This window comes from Epinephelus fuscoguttatus, linkage group LG3 (assembly GCF_011397635.1).
Source record: "Epinephelus fuscoguttatus linkage group LG3, E.fuscoguttatus.final_Chr_v1".
In the NCBI taxonomy this organism is placed as follows: domain Eukaryota; kingdom Metazoa; phylum Chordata; class Actinopteri; order Perciformes; family Serranidae; genus Epinephelus; species Epinephelus fuscoguttatus.
Genome location: NC_064754.1, coordinates 25,846,405 through 25,862,848, shown reverse-complemented (window position 1 = coordinate 25,862,848; position 16,444 = coordinate 25,846,405).

Below are 16,444 nucleotides of genomic sequence, written 5' to 3'. Positions count from 1 at the left end.
TTCAAAAGTAACATCCATTTTCCACAGGAAATGTACAGTTTCTGTTTGTAACATGCATGCACGCAGGTAACACACTTCATTTTTAGGTTTACTTCCTTTGGTTTGGGCAACAAATCCACGTAGTTACAAAGACCGACTTTCACCCAGGAGAACGGTGTTCACGTCCCGTAAGATTTTAAAGCCAAAACGCTAAAAATATCAATTCACGATGTTGTACCAATGTAGTGCGTTTATTATGAAAGAGACTGTATATGAACGCTAAATTTCCTGTGAAAACAGAAGTGTATTTTGAAAGAAGACAATGCACATAACAGGCAGAACTTGACACAGGGTACCTTGCACGTCCACATGGACGTGGAAAGTCCACAACCAAGTGACGATATGTGACGAGTGAGAATATGTTGCATGCTTGGCTTAAAATAAATACGTTTTTCCTGACGTAATGTAACATCACATGACATACTTCACAAGTGTAGTATGCCACACATACTAACACACCATGTTGTTATGAGAATAATGAGAGTGACTTTTGGTTTCACATGAGAAATGAACAGTGGGCTTTTGGGTGAAAGTCTGGAGTCTGACCCAACCACCTTATCCCATCCCACCCAAAGGGTGCCAAGGGCCACTGATCAAGCATCAGTTTTTGATGAGTTGGGAGTGAGACCTGGTTGGTTCTGCTGCTTTACTGTAAGTATTCCCTAGTGCACCAATGCTTATTAATCTGGAGATAAAAATACTCAGTGGGAAAATTTTGGAGTAATGTTGACTAAAAACTGCTTCAGAAAATGACTGAGTGTCTTTTAAAATGAAACTACATTTATTTTCAAAGATTTATGTCTTTAGTAGGAACTAATGGGCTCCAGGAGTGAGTGCCATAGACAGGCTGGGGAAGTCAGAGAGTTCTGAGAGACAAACAAATGTAGTATTTGTTTTGGTTTTCTAATGGGATTTGTTCACATAAGAAAAATGTAGAACAATGCCAACCTTATTCTTTAAAGGAAAACTCTTTTTTACACCTGTTCACATGTATTGTTAGTACCAAGAGGTAATGCACTACATCATCATTATTACTCATCAGCCAGTAATTTGTGTATAATCCACATTATCAGGAGTGCTGCAATCATGTGAACAATGTGCTGGCGAGGATACATTAAGAAATAGCAGGTAGGTTGGGGTGGTGAATGGGTCAAACAACACAAGACTTTTCCCAGGAGACCGGGGTTTGTAACCATGTGAAACAAAATGAACTTTGAGTTATTCACCATGTTTCTCTTCCTAAACCTAACCTACGTAACTTTGGGTAAAGTACATGAAGTACATTCCTGGGGCGCAAATTTGTAAGATATCATACTAAACATTATATGAGGATATTAAGTACAGAATAACTTCCTTGGTCTGAAATCTCTTGTGCCTGCTTGTGCTGAATCATTGCCAGTTTTGAGAGTATGGACTCTTGTATCAATACCTTGTTTGGACTTCATAAAGATGGCCTACACCTCAACTGAAAAGATGTTATCTGCCTGATAAAATAAGGATAATTTAGTAGCCCAGAATAAAAAATATCCACAAGCCTTCACTCAGACAACTAGTCTTTATCATCCACGGCCCCGTGACTGCCAACTGAGAATCAACCATACAGCTCTGAACATTGTCCTGAAGTTCACTAATGAGCTTGTTAACTTCAATCACTCCTTCTACATTGACATTTGGGAAAGAATTTATCCCATCCAAGAGGAATTAATCTCATTAGAGCTCCAGAGTCATATAGATTGTGCCTACTTGGCGTAATTGATGTTCCTATTGTACAGGTCTAATTGACTCAGTGTGGGGTTTCAGAGCAGCTGTGGGACACGTAGGCGACTCTACCAGACCTCAGGATAACCACATGCATATTAGAGATGTGGGCACTGTACACAGCAGCAGACAAGATTATTTATGTTATTTGTTATTGAAATGTAATTCAGAAATATTATAAATATTTCATGTGAAGTGACAAACCATTTATGAGTCATATAATAATAATTTGACATATGCTTAATTGCATTTTTGCAGAGTTAGATAAGAAGATCGCAGTGATGGAAGAAGTACTCAGAGCATTTACTTAAGTAGCAATATACCCTAGTGCTACAATACTCTCTTACAAGTAAAAGTCCTGCATTCAGAACTTAACTTAAGTAAAAGTCCAAAAGAATTAACTTGTAAGTATCACTAATGGTGGAGCTGGTGAAAGTGAAGCTAATTTCAATCACTTTATAACAGCAGGATGACTTGACCTATAATAATATCATAATTTATTTTTTTATTTATGGTTTGTATAATCACAAGTTACTAGTAACTATTATTCTAAAAAATATAATAGAGTAAAAAGTACAATACTGGGCCCAAAATGTGGTGGAGTCAAAGCATCAAGTAGCATAAAATGGAAATACTCAATTAAAGTACAAGTAGTCAAAATTGTACTTAAGTATAGTACTTGAGTAAAAGTAGGCTTCTGAAAAACCGCTGAAAGATTGATCCCACTCTCATGTCCGTCCGATAAGTACAAACCAGCAACCGTTAGCTTATACTAGCATAACGACTGGAGACGGAAACAATTAGCTTGGTTCTGTCCAAATGTAACAAATCCGCCTGCCAGCACTTCTAAAGCTCACTAATTAATGAATTAACACGTTATGCAGTCCCTCCCTCCAGGATGGAAGAGGGGCAGCAACAGACAATCGCGACGATCGGCTGTTCAGAGCAGCCACAAGCCCTCCGTCATTACCCGCTTTCCTCCACTAAGCGTTAAATGGTCCCAACAATCTTACACTGTCACTGAAATGGCTCGAGTCTTTCATTAAAGCTGTTACTAAACACTGAGTAGCGTCAGCCTTGTGATGCTAACAGTTAGCCCTGTCACTGTGCAAGTGATTCTGTCACAGGAGCAGCAGTGGTATCACGATAAACAAAGAGAAAAAGAGAGGGGCAAGCCATGAGCAGCCCGACACTGAAATGAGATTTTACCTGTTTTAAGTAGTCAAATTTGTGGTTAAATTGCAGTGATTGGACAAAATTGCAAGGTCCCACAGAATTCATAAGGTTTGGCTGAATTTGCGTTAATAGTTGCAATTGCAACAATCTGGAGCGACTGTTTATATTTAGTTTGTTTAATTCATACAAAATAAATTCAAGTTGTGTTTTTATGGGCAGTTATGTGTCACACTATTTCTTGGTCAGGAGCAGTAACTTCCTGAAGTGACCACAAACAACATATAAGATGTTAATTAGTGAACTTCAGAGGTGCTGATAGGCAGAGTGTTACATTTGGACATAGTTAAGCTAGTTTTCCCCCCTGGTTACAGTCTTTGTGCTAAACTAAGCTAACTGGCTGCTGGCTGTAGCTTTATATTTACCGAACAGACATAAGAGCAGTATCAATCTTCTCATCTAACTCTCTGCATAAACCAAAAAAATACGTTTCCCAAATTGACGAACTCTTGCTCCAATGGCTTGACTCACTCAAGATTTGTGTCATAGGATCCAAAAACAGTGTCATTGTACCATAAAACACAGCAGTGAGCCGGGCAGGTTTATGCTTGCAGGATGTCCATGGATCAGTGTGACAAGCAGATCGCTCTGTAGGGCCCTGCTCTCTGACCCCTGACCGATACTGAAGCTGGAAGACTCACACTGTGAATGGCTCTCGGGGGATATTTTACAACTCAGACCAAAGTACAGGCAGCTCTGCCGTCTGAGAAGTGTTTTCTGAATGACCCGTACCTGATCTCCACCCCATACGGAGAAGGGCACCCTATAGTCCTGCCCTGCGCCACCTTCACACATTCTTCACAGAAGGGATGTTGCTGCTTAATGAGCAGATGAACTTTTATTGAATATTTCATGAGTGAAAATCGGAAGGTTTTAACAATTTAAAAGATATTTATCTTCAGCGAGGGAAGTTTGTTATTTAAAGAAGGTTTCAAGTCAAGTGCTGTCCTGCAAGTCTCACATCTACTAGTAAAAATTCCTCACTTTTACCCCTGCTCACAAACTAATAAAACCTATTCAGTCAAGAGTAGATCCTAAATGGCTGTAGCACAGAAACAGACATGATCACACACCCTCTGAAAAATGTCTTGGAGTGACTATAAAATATATAATTGGTTGTGATAAAGAACATGTTAGCTGAGGCCATTTGTAAAATTCAGACTTGGCTGTTTATAGCCCATTGTTTGTATTTTATTTGAACATTTGATATGATGTTGCACCCCTTTCTGTTTTTCCCCCATTTATCAGAAGTTGAAACATCATCACTGCTGGTACTGATTATAATTTTCAGTGTTGTACTAAATTCTTAAGTTTGGTTTCCTTTTTGTTTTATTGGCAGTGAGAATGATTACACAAACACTGTGGACCTGTGCTTATGAAGTATGGCTGCATGTTAGTGTGCTGCATCTCCCGCGCCCTAAGGAGGCTTGCTTACAGTCTAACCATTAAAATGAGGAGGGAAAGAAAAGGCCAAGTGATGGAGTTATAAGATGAGGTAATTATCTAAGCCAGAGGTGTAGCCTACTTTCCACTACAGAAAAGCGACTGTGTTTTGAGAAGGTTGTTATAAAGCATTGGCTAGTTAAGTACCTCCCTACTGTCAGTCGCGTTCTTTTTCTGACTTTAATTGTTTCTCTGAATGCTGAGTCTCATTTTTGTCTGAAGCATCCACTCAAAAAACTTGTCTTGCATATTTTTTAAGGCTTAGACACACCAAACAGACACCAAAGAACAAGTGGCAATGAAGGTCACCTCCTGCGTTGCCTTACGTTGCTTGTGTCTCAGCCAAAAAGTTGCACTTGATCACACCGCAAAGAGTACAGCCAACGGCAAACTTGCACATATGTTTAGTGTCTGCGTGAAAGGAAATAACTCTCCAATCGGGGATTGGAGAGTTATCCACATTGTTTAACAAGTTACATGTTTGTTTGATGTTAATTCAGATAGAAAAGACAAATGATTTGATCTTGAAATGTGTTTTTTTTTCTCTCCACTAAATCAAGCCTTTAAGTTAGTTTACTTCCTACAAACACAAGTTCTCCATGACATGAACAAATTACCACTCAAGCAGAAGTCATGGATCATTTGCCTTTTGACAGTTTATGTTGTGAAATATAATCTCACATACCTTCATCACAGGAATTTGGGGGTTGGAAAAAACAAAAAAGAAAAACCACCCCTCTTAATTTTAGCGATGGTGGCAGCGGGTTAGCAAGTGACCCACAGTGACCCCTGGAATACCAGACACGGGCTCAAGTGTAAATAAAGGTTTGGTATTCATTCACAGTTGTGACACCACAACAAGGACGCAGTTTGTTTGGAGGTATAACTGAGACGAGTTTGCCAACCTGAGCAGAAACAGAGTTTACACCAAGTTCAGCCCAAACTCTGAACAACCTCTGCTCACTGATCCAACCTCTAAACTTCAAAACTCTCAACCGTGAAACAAGATTTGACTCGTAGTTGCTTTCTACAGTTTCAAGAAAGGGACAAAGCCATTAAAATATATCCATCTCCTATGAAAACCTGCGTAGAACAGAAAACAGATCTTTAAGATAATCATTTCTTTCATTTTCCAGATGTATGTGATATGACACCCCCCCCCCTCCCCCCCCAAATACTGTTTTCATTTCTCTCAGCGTACTACAAGTAAGACTGATAACTCCATTCAACTTAAATAAATGTAATCAAGAGTAATTTTATCCAGACACTCCTGACTTGCCAAAATCTACACACATGCATAAGTAAACAGAAAATAGCCTTTATAGTTTTGTGGAGAAATTTACTCTGGAATGAAAGTCATCTAGATAAGAGCTAAAGGACAACAGCACATGAGATTATGTTTGTTGTGTCTGTTAAAGTAATATTTGAACTGGTTGATCTTAAAAAGCAAATATGAAGAGAAGAATGTTCTGCACACTCAGGTCTGTTTCATAATCAAGCTCAAATTTACTGTTTCAAGACCATAAATCAATACAAAACCAAGGTAGCAACAGCATACATGCATGTCAGAAGAGCAGGATGTGGAAAGGACATATGGAAAAACCTTAATTAAGGTCAGTATTGATACATAAGTTTAATGAGATGATCTCAGTAAGTCAGAAAAACAGGATGCATTACTCTCCTGTAACATGACACTCAACTACGTAAAACACTGTGATTCTTGGATCAGAATCCTGCAGGTACTCTAATGTATGTATCTAACAGAGGACTATTGTGTCCCCAGTTATCTCACAGATTTATAGATAATACTGTGATAACAAGCCTTAGATGAAACAGGATATTGTTACCAATACTGATACGGTCACTGATCGTTCATCATTGTGCCAAGACGTTTTATCAGATAACATTTATAGTATTACATGTAATAATGACCCTCACAAGGTAACACATATCTGATCTCAGATGCAAATTGACCCTACTGAAGTGATGTCAAGAGTCACTTTTCAAATTTGCAGAAACTGTCATTCAATCCACACAACACTAAATGAAAAAGATAATCTGTGAGAAAAAAAAAATCATACTCCTCTGCCCATTCTGTTGCTTTGTAGCACGTCTAAGGACCTTACTGCAAGTGATGGAAAACAACCAGTCAGAGCTGAGGATTCTCTAAAACAGCTGTCAATCATGTCAGTCACTGCTCGTTAATTGGGGTCAAACTAGGCAGCGCTGATATGAATCAAGATTCTTTTACTGCACCGTTTATTTCTAAAGTTGGTGCAGCCAGTGGACTGTGCTTGGTCTTCTTCCAATATGGCGACGAGGTCCAAACTCTCATTTTATGGCTAAACAGTACACTAAAATATGTTTCTGACAACATTTGAGGTGAGACATATACAATGCAATAACAGATTCTTGATTCATATTTGATCAGCGCTGCCTAATTTGACAGTTTGACAGCAGTTAACGAGCAGTGACTGACATGGCTGACAGCTCTTTGACTCTGACTGGTTGTTTTCCATCACATGCAGTAAGGTCATTAGAAATGCTAGAAGGTCACAGATTAGGCAGAGGAGTATGATTTTTTTCCCACACATTATCTGTCTCGTTTAGTGTTGTGTGGATATAAAGACAGTTTCAGCAAATACAAAAAGTGAATTTAAGTAAAAGTTTCTGACTACAGCTTTAAGATATTGTCTTGACACTACCTGAATAGGATCAGTGCACCATGGTCAGTTCTAGCGAATGCCATTAGAGGCAGTAGAAAGAGGAGGTGGGGCATGCTTTTTAAAATTTTCATAAAAGTTACTAGCTATAGATTTAAAGGTCTGTTGTGTAGGATGTAGTGTGGTCTAGCGGTGAGGTTGCAGAACTGAAACTTCTTCTGTGTGCCAAGTGTGTAGGATATGGTCAACACAAAAATGCTAAGGACCCTATCTGGAGCCAGTGTTTGGTTTGTCCGTTCTGGGCTACTGTAGAAACAACATGGCAAACTCTGCGGAAGAGGTCCTGCTCTGTATGTAGATATAAACAGCTCTTTCTAAGGTAATGAAAACACAACACTACACACTGGACCTTTACAGGATTACTCTGATCTTATTTTTTGCATTTCTAAGACTAAGAAAGGTTTGAAACTGGGTGGCTGCTTGGATTCAGATGGCAGCCTTACATGATGAAAAATATTCATACAATCATTTCTCCAGCATAATCCACTTCTCTGCTGTCTGTTTGCTTAGTATGTTCCAAACACTTTAACCACTTCAGCCTAAATATGAATAAATATACTTCTTCCACTTCTCACCAGCACAGTCAGCTGTTTATATTTGTTATTCATGATGACGATAACTCTAGAAATGTGCAACAAAAGTAAACAGCTCTCCGTGTAGGTGACAAATGGAAGGCATGTATTTCGCTGCATTTTGCGAACAATGCTGACTTTCGGAGCCAAACATGTGTTTTCAGTGAGTTTTGCTTTGAAGGCCAAAAAATGAACAAGACTGCATTATTATTTTTATTTTCCGCCCAGTTGTATGTTAATAAGCTTTCCTCAAAAAAGACAAGCTGGACTAGATTAACGTAAACCTCAAACAAGCTTCATTTCTTGATTTATATTCTTATTTATTTATTTATTTATTTTTACTGTGCTCTGTGCGTTTGTGTTTTCCAACATATAATTACTGATATTCTTGTTTTTACTTCTCTGTTAAGTTTATGTTGCAGCTTATTTCCAAAAATAGACATTTTTTTCCCCGCCACATACGTATGTGCTTTTGTACAAGAGCCAACTGTGAAGATTAAGTAGTCTAATGGACCCACAAACATGTCATCACTGCTTCCCTGTTGTTTTCATAAGACGAAGGCAACATTAAAACTCCACGTGCCTTCTGTGGTAACAGAGGAAAACACCCTAAATGCAGTCAGAGGGAATCACCAAGCCCTTTATTATTCCTCAAAACACTCCCAGTAGAGAGTGTGTTAGCATTGACTTACAGTAGCGTCACCGCCTTATGAGTGTGTGTGTGTGTTTCTGTCTAATGGCAGATGGAACAAGCCCGAGGCAGTGCGCATTAAACCTGCAGAGTCCCGCTGAGACAAGGAGGAAAAGACCCTGAGTTATCCTAAACTCTTTGGGGAGACACATCACCGCACACACACATAAAAACCGGCCTCACATTAACTAAACGATGGCTCCCCTTTAACGCCAAGGGCTTTTCCAACCTCAAACATCCAACAAAACGACCTCCTCCAAAGTGTTTGTGCTGTAACCTTTATACGTTCTGCTCGTATTTGTCACAGGACGATAAAACAGAAGCTCTGTGAAAGTGTTTTAGAGCATCGTCACTGCACCACAAGGCACATGACCAGAACGTAAACACGACCATGCTTATCTTTCACCGTGGTGCTTAATTAAATAGTCTGCAAATCTCTGCTTGACAGTCCTGGTTAAATTATGGCAGTGGCACAATATGGAGCTACAGCGTTCCAACTGAAACATCCAACCAAGCCTCGCACTGCCAGAAGTTACGTATGGCCTATCAGATGACACATACAGTGTATACAAGCTTTAATCTAACATTTATTCTAATCCATTCCATGCATGATGTCTGGGCTTTAAGGCTGCTATTACAACTGTAATGGTAAGCAAGAAGTGACAAACTCGCTTAGCATCAAGATGATGAGGCGACTTTGTTTGCCCTGTGTTTTTGAGGAAAAACGTTTGTTTCTGTTGCTCTGCCAAAGGAGCATGAAATATCCTATTGTTTATGAGAAATATTAAAACCAAAAAACCCAAAAGCTTCATTGTATTCTGATATATTCAAGCTGGCATTCATTAATCCAAATTACTTAATATTCAAAAATATTTTCAGGGTTAATGCTTTGCATGTATAATACTTAAAGTATAATAAAGTCATTGTTCTTTTCAAGGTTAAGCCTCGGTAACTGAGTTGTTTGCTCATAAATTCAGACTTTGCAACACAACTGAAATAATAGAGAGCTGCAGTGATGATTCCAGTATTAAGGTTTTTTAAGGTCTGTGTCCACATGGCATTTTTTCTCAGCTCTGGCGTCTTTTTTCAATTGTTCCCAATGAGGAGAGCTTGTATGCGTCAGCCTAGAGAAAAAGCACAGTGCTCAGCATCATTTTTCAAAGCGCTTGGCCTCTGTGTTGCCACTCCAAGCACTTCCAGTTCAAAATCTCTCAACTTTTCAGAAAGGCGCTGGTGATGTCACCGCTGTGTCTTTAGCTAGGCTACTGTTTATCGTCGCACAAAGACAGAAAAGCCCATTTTTTTGGGAGCAGATCAGCTGGCGGACGCTGGATGTTGCTGGTGAGTGTTGTGCTTTTACCGCAGTTGGCTTTGTAAGCTTGTTGTTCACTGTGTAGTCAGCCCGCTGTTAATGTAGCAAAATGTTAGTGTCAAGATATTGTTGTCATAGAAACAAACCAATGTGGTGCACATTAATTTAAGAATGTGCTGGGAGATTTGTTTTATAGTGCCATATAATGCCACTGCTTTTCTGCTGAAGAAAAACACTATGTGGACACAGGCACTCAGTGAATACACATGTGTTTGGTAAGTTCTGAGCAGCGACTGGATAAATGAGACTTTGATGGTACTGCACAAGTTGTGTGAGAGTTTGTACACAGATGTTTGCTCTTGTTTCCAATCAATCAATAAATCAACATGCTCACTGTTTTCTATGGAGGCATGTGAGAACACAAAGTTTTCTTTTTGAATCCAAGATAACACTGCATGATGAACTGATTTACAAATGGGGGTGAAGTGTTGCTTTAAAGCATGAGAGTGGTATCAATCTTCTCAGCAAACTCTCTGCAAGAAAGCAAATAAGTTTTAATCTGTCCCGCTTCTGAAGGATACATTATGTACACAACACCAAAATGTACTTGCTAGGGCTGCCCCCTAATAGTCGACCACACCTAAGTCGACCAGAAAGGTCATTAGTTGGCAAGATTTCATTGGTCGCTTAGTCGCAGAAAAAAAGAAACAAAAACAAGCAAACAAAAAAAAAAGAACAGATGTGAAACTCTATCAGGAGCTGCACCTTGTCAAAATAAATCAAAATCTATATGACTGGACCATGTGGGAATTTAATTTGAAATGACAGACACAGGAAGTGGCCATGCTCAGCAGTCAGACAGGAGTCACGTTACATGGACGATAGGCCTACATACTTATAAACAGCACCTGGAAGAAGATCAGCTCAGCACTCAGGACTGCAGGTAAATAGGCTATACAATGCTTGTTAAGGTTGCTTAGCAACCTCAGATGCAACCTGCTGCTACAATCTTGTAAGCTGGGACAAAAAAGTAGCACCCAGTGCTCGACCTCGCATTTCCAGGCAGTTAAAGACGCGGCATGTGTACGGCCCCTAATTTACAGGACTGGTACCTGCGGTTATTCCACAGGCTAGTTAATAACATGTCGGGCAGGAAATCCAAAGTGTGGGATCATTTTGAGAAGGTCAAGGACGAACCCAAGGTGATATGTAAACTCATCTTCACTGGTCGACTACAAACATGATGTATCTTCTGAAACATGTCAGTAGCTACATGCCCATTAGCCACTTAGCACAATCATTACTGCTTTGCTGACAGCGTCATTAACAGGCGGCTTGCTCAGTGTGTGACGTGCACTTGTAGATAAAATATAGGCCTATATTAATGAAGGTTAATTATTACAGTTTTGTATTTCTCTGTAATGTAGCAGTGTTAACAATGTTACTGATACTATTCTTTCTCACACCTTGAACTCAAACCATTGTGTTGCCCGCCCAAAATATATCATTTGATAACTAAATTAATATTGTAAATATGCAGGCAACTAGTCGACTAATGGTCCTAAATGATGACTATTGGTCGACTAGGAAAATTCATTGTTGGGGGCAACCCTAGTACTTGCTAGCAATCAGATTTCAAAGTACTGGTTCTCAGATAGAGAAAATGGGATTCTACTGCAGCCTGCTTTAAGGTTTAATGTGATAAGATGATGTAACTTTTATGTGATAACCATCTTCTGTAGCTTTAAAGGAAAAATATATACAGTATATGTGCAAATAGTTGAGAATTGTTCAGACATGCAATGACTCAGAAAACTAAACTGATACAAATACCACAGGGAATAAAAAGTCAAAAGTTAAAATTAGTTCAAGAATCTGATGTTCAAGATGCATGGCAATGGGAGATTCATTGTTTTTTAAAATCATGCTTTATGTTCAGCTACAGTATATCTCTCTTTTTATGTTTCTTTTGGACTGTATATAAATACATTACGAAACATGTGATCACAATCCTTGTATATACCAGTAAACTAGTTGAAATGCGCACGTGCTTTGTGCTTCCACACTGCAGATTATCCTCAAAGTGAAGGGATAAAATGAGCTCCACATGGGACACTGTGCAAAGTCCTGCCTGACCTCTTTCATGGGCCTGGAAACCCCCCAAAACACACACACACACACACACACACACACACACACACACACACACCCCAAACTGTTCCTTCTGTCTCCCACATCTGTGTCTATGGTCCTAATTGTTTAATACCTCTCCCCTTCCAACCTCCCTGTGCAGCCGAGGCACTAATAGGCCCATCAAGAAACGGCTGGGGCCTCTGATTCTTGTTAGCCCGAGCACACTGATAGAGATTTCACTGGTCAGTGGATGAACTCATGCTACTCCCCACCTGTGTTTATTCCACATGGCTGCTGCGGTTGGATTGTGTATACGAGTGTGTGTGGAGGATGGTAGAGTGGTTTGGAAAAAAACTTTGCTTGTTGCTTCTTCAGGGGGCTCAGAAAAAGTAGGAGGAAAAAAGATGTTAGTCTGTTTGTTTCCGTCTGTCTGCTCTTAATTTGTGCATGCTGTTGAAGTCGGACATAAAAAAAAAATCTGTTTATTTTTGCACGTTTCACACTGTAAATAACATCAGCTCTCCTTTGTTGAGCAAAGCAAACACAAAGACTCGAAGCTGGCACCACCGGAGATATTGACACTCATGTCAGCGTCATTTGCTACCTGTACTGTTTAAAGCTCGTCTGCATGACGCAGGGAAAAAAATAAAAATAAAAGGAAGACGGTTAGGTTGGAAAAACTTGACCCTAAAGTTGTTTGATCTCCTGCATCCTCCTGATGTCCTCACAGACAAAAATGGATGGACTCCTTTTGGAGCAGAAGGGAGGAAAGCTGTCACTGCCACCTTGTCTACGCTGTGTCAGACGCAGCCATTTGAACCTGAGGTTGGGGCATAAATCTCCACCCTCAGGCCAGCCTTGACATTCTGTTCCCAGATGGTGCCTCCCCTGCTGTGGACTCTGCCCCAAAGGGGCCTGGCATCTCAGCCAGACCCATCCATCACAGGAGAACCCGGCCCCTTATACTGGGAGCAGAGGCCCTAGTGGGGAGCACCTGCCTTGTTTTACCCTTGTGGCTAAAACAACCCCCACCCTACTGTGCACACTTCATCCCCTGCTGCCTTCCTGAGGGGTCAGAGGTCACTTGAGGGTGCGAGACAACTTTGCATGTCCAAAAACACTCTTTTAAGGTGACATTCACACTCTAAAATCTATTAGGCCTCATATTACAGGCAGGTCAAAGGTTGAGATATGTCAACAGAGGGCCACACAAGCTCGACGTAATACATGAAAATACTCAGCACTGACAGACAAACTAACTGTACGCTATGAGTGAAAACAACAAAACAACAGTATGACATAAACGCTACAGAATGAAACATGGACAAATAGACGACATCAAAAGGGAAAGCTGCAAAGCAAAGATCAATCGCCTTAAAGAGAAAAAGAATGTTACTTCTTCACTCCGAAAGGCTTCTATACCAAAGCAGTGTACCCCTCTCATTTTTGGTCCATCTGTTTTATATATTGTGGCCAAAAAACATCACTGATTTGATTGGACCCAAATGTGATGCTTGAGGCTCCTTCATACATCCAGAGCCTGTTTGACCCTCCCTTCTCCTGCCCTCCACCAACAAAGCTCCTTTTCCCCCTCTCCGCACTGGTCTCGTTCAAGGGGCTCCAGGACTGACTACGTGTGTATGTGTGTGTGTGTGTGTGTGTGTGTGTGTCTGTGTATGTGTGTGTTTGTGTGTGTGTGTGTGTGTGTGTGTTTGTGTCTGTGTGTCTGTGTGTATGTGTGTTAAGGAGCCTCGTTCAACCTCATTGGGCTGCCAAGTATCAAACCACCTGTAGGCTTAAAAGTGGCTCTGAAAAGCTTTCATTTGACTCATTTGCTGTTTGTTTGTCACATGCAACTATGTTTGCTAATGTTGTAGTGATAAACATAAACATTTAACCACCGGTGTCAAATGTCGGCTTTGTATAGTCATATTTTGGCATATTTTATTTATACAGGTATTTGTTCATAAACCAAAGTATTGGAAAAATAATAAAACTTCCAATAGCTGTTGTGACGTTTTACTCAAAAACCACAAATGCCAACCTCATGGTGGCTTTAGAAGAAAAGTCAAAGGATGACCAAAGTCATTAGGATTCATCCTCTGGGCAGCAGAAATATCTGTACCAAATGTCATGGCAATCCATTCAGTATTTGTAGAGATATTTCAGTCTGGGCCAAAGTGGTGGACCAGCTCACAGACTGACGCTGCCACCCATAAAGACATGCCACTGGGATGGTTAAAACAAAGAGCACTTTGAGTGGTTTCATAAGGTTCTGGACATTTTTAAACTTTTAAAGCCGTGAAAGTGAATTGTTGTTGAAATCTACTGTAAGCGTTGTGTGTTGTGAGCTGACGACAGTTGCCTTCCTCCACAGAGGACTGCAGTTAGATCCAGAATTAAAGCCCAAATGAAATTGCCAGACGCAAAAAGCTAACTTTGTGAATCACACTATGGTCACATGACTTCAACACTGCCACCACAAGGCTGTAAAGTGTGGGGTGTGATGAGGGTCTGTAGTCTCATTAGGCACTTGTTAGCAACCCTCTTTTTTAAGACACACAAAGCTTAAAAATTAACAGTGGGATATAGACTGATGTATTTTATGTTGTCCATCAAAATGTAAGAAGTTTTTTAGCTCGTTTTAACCACAAACCTTTTTTTTTCAGACATCTAACCAAAAACCTATTCAAATGACCTACTGACTTCGAGACAAGGGAACAGGGAGTGTTAAAATGCTAACTCATTTGTGGGTTTCATTCATGGGGCACTTTATTACATAGACTGCAATCTGGAAATCCATCGGTAACAAAAAAAAACAACAACTTTTTTTTCTTCCTTTACCTCTGGAGGGACAGCCCGGAGTTTTTCGACTAACAGAAGTGCAGGGGCCTCGGTGATCGCTCACGCCCTTCACTTCCGGTGATGCCCCCAGGGAATCGCTGTGTTGTTTACAAATACTTCGGGTAGAAAACCAGCAGAGTTTAGCTATATATCACAGCTATTAATCTGATGTTTGTTAAGTCTATAAACACAATGATTGAACAAACATTACTATTTCTGTGTGCACGTTTTGTAAATAATAGCAATAATAACATCGTAGATTAGCTGGGCTAACCGTTAGCTGTTAACGTTAACCATTAGCGGTGTCTGTAATAACCATAGACTGTATAAAAATAAAGTAATAACTCAATGAATGGTCCGTGATTAAAATATTTTTTCTAGCGGATATCTTAGTTACAACATGATTGAGCTAGCAAAGCAGTTTTGTGTTGCCATGTGTGGTATTTATTCAGTTATGGGAAATCACGATGTCTAGAAAGCATCAGTGGCTGCAGCTGACAGGGACAGTTAGCAAAGCTAACATCAGGACGTCATCTGTTAAAAGCCTCCTGTTGTTGGATACGATATGAAACTACTCCAGTTAGCTCAATCATGTTGTAACTCAGACATCTGCTGGAAAAAAAAAAAAAATTCACGTTGATGAGACGGCGTTTTGGGTGGAGCGGTTGCTATGAACGCGGAGCTTGCTGTTTCTGTAGGTACACATTTCCTGGGGACACCTGCAAGTCTCAGCCACGCCCCCTCCATTGTGATTGGCTAAAGCGCAGCATCGTTCAAACTCAAAGCGACCCTCCCCCCCAGTTGTCTTTCACAGAGGTCTGCCGACAGATTCTACAATGTAAATTGCAGAATCTGTCTTGAGAGATTACATACACTGCTACATGTAGCTACATGCTAACATCAAAGAAACGATTGCTCGATCTGCTCGATTTTGAGGAAGATCACCGCAAAAAAACATCCAGTTGTAAAGATTTTGGTTTAGAAACTTTTATCTGTGATTTTGTATGGTTGATTGTGCTGCTGTACCTCGTTACAGTCATTCCCATGCTGTAATGACAGTGAGCACAGATGTGGAAGACCCGGAAATGCTGAGGGGAGTTTAAGGACCCAGACACTAGAACGGAGCATTTTGCTAAGTGTTTTTGGAAATGTTCCAGCACAGAAAATATGAGGAACATAAAATGTTTTTGTGTATTAAAGCATGTACACATGTTCTAGTAGAAAACCAAAATACGAGTAAGTATGAACCTGAAAATGAGCACAATAGGTCCTCTTTAGGTACAGAATCACTAGCAGAAAAATGTGTGAAAAGAAAACATATTATTGGACTCATTCTTTCATTCACTTTCCATAGCCGCTACCACTGGGAGGCGCAGGGAGAGACCTGTGCCTATCCCAGCTGACACTGGGTGCGAGGCGGGGTACACCCTGGACTATTGTAGGGCTGACACATAGATACAGACAACCATTCACACTCACATTCACACCTATGATCAATCTAGAGTCACAAATTAACCTGCATGTCTTTGGACTGTGGGAGGAAGTCAGAGTACCTGCAGAAAACCTGCACTAACATGGGGAGAACATGCACAGAGCGCTGCACAGAGGGGGCTCCCCCACCCTGGGATTCGAACCCCCTACCATAGGTTTGAAACTGGAAATCCTCTTGCTGTGAGGCGACAACTACCACTACTGC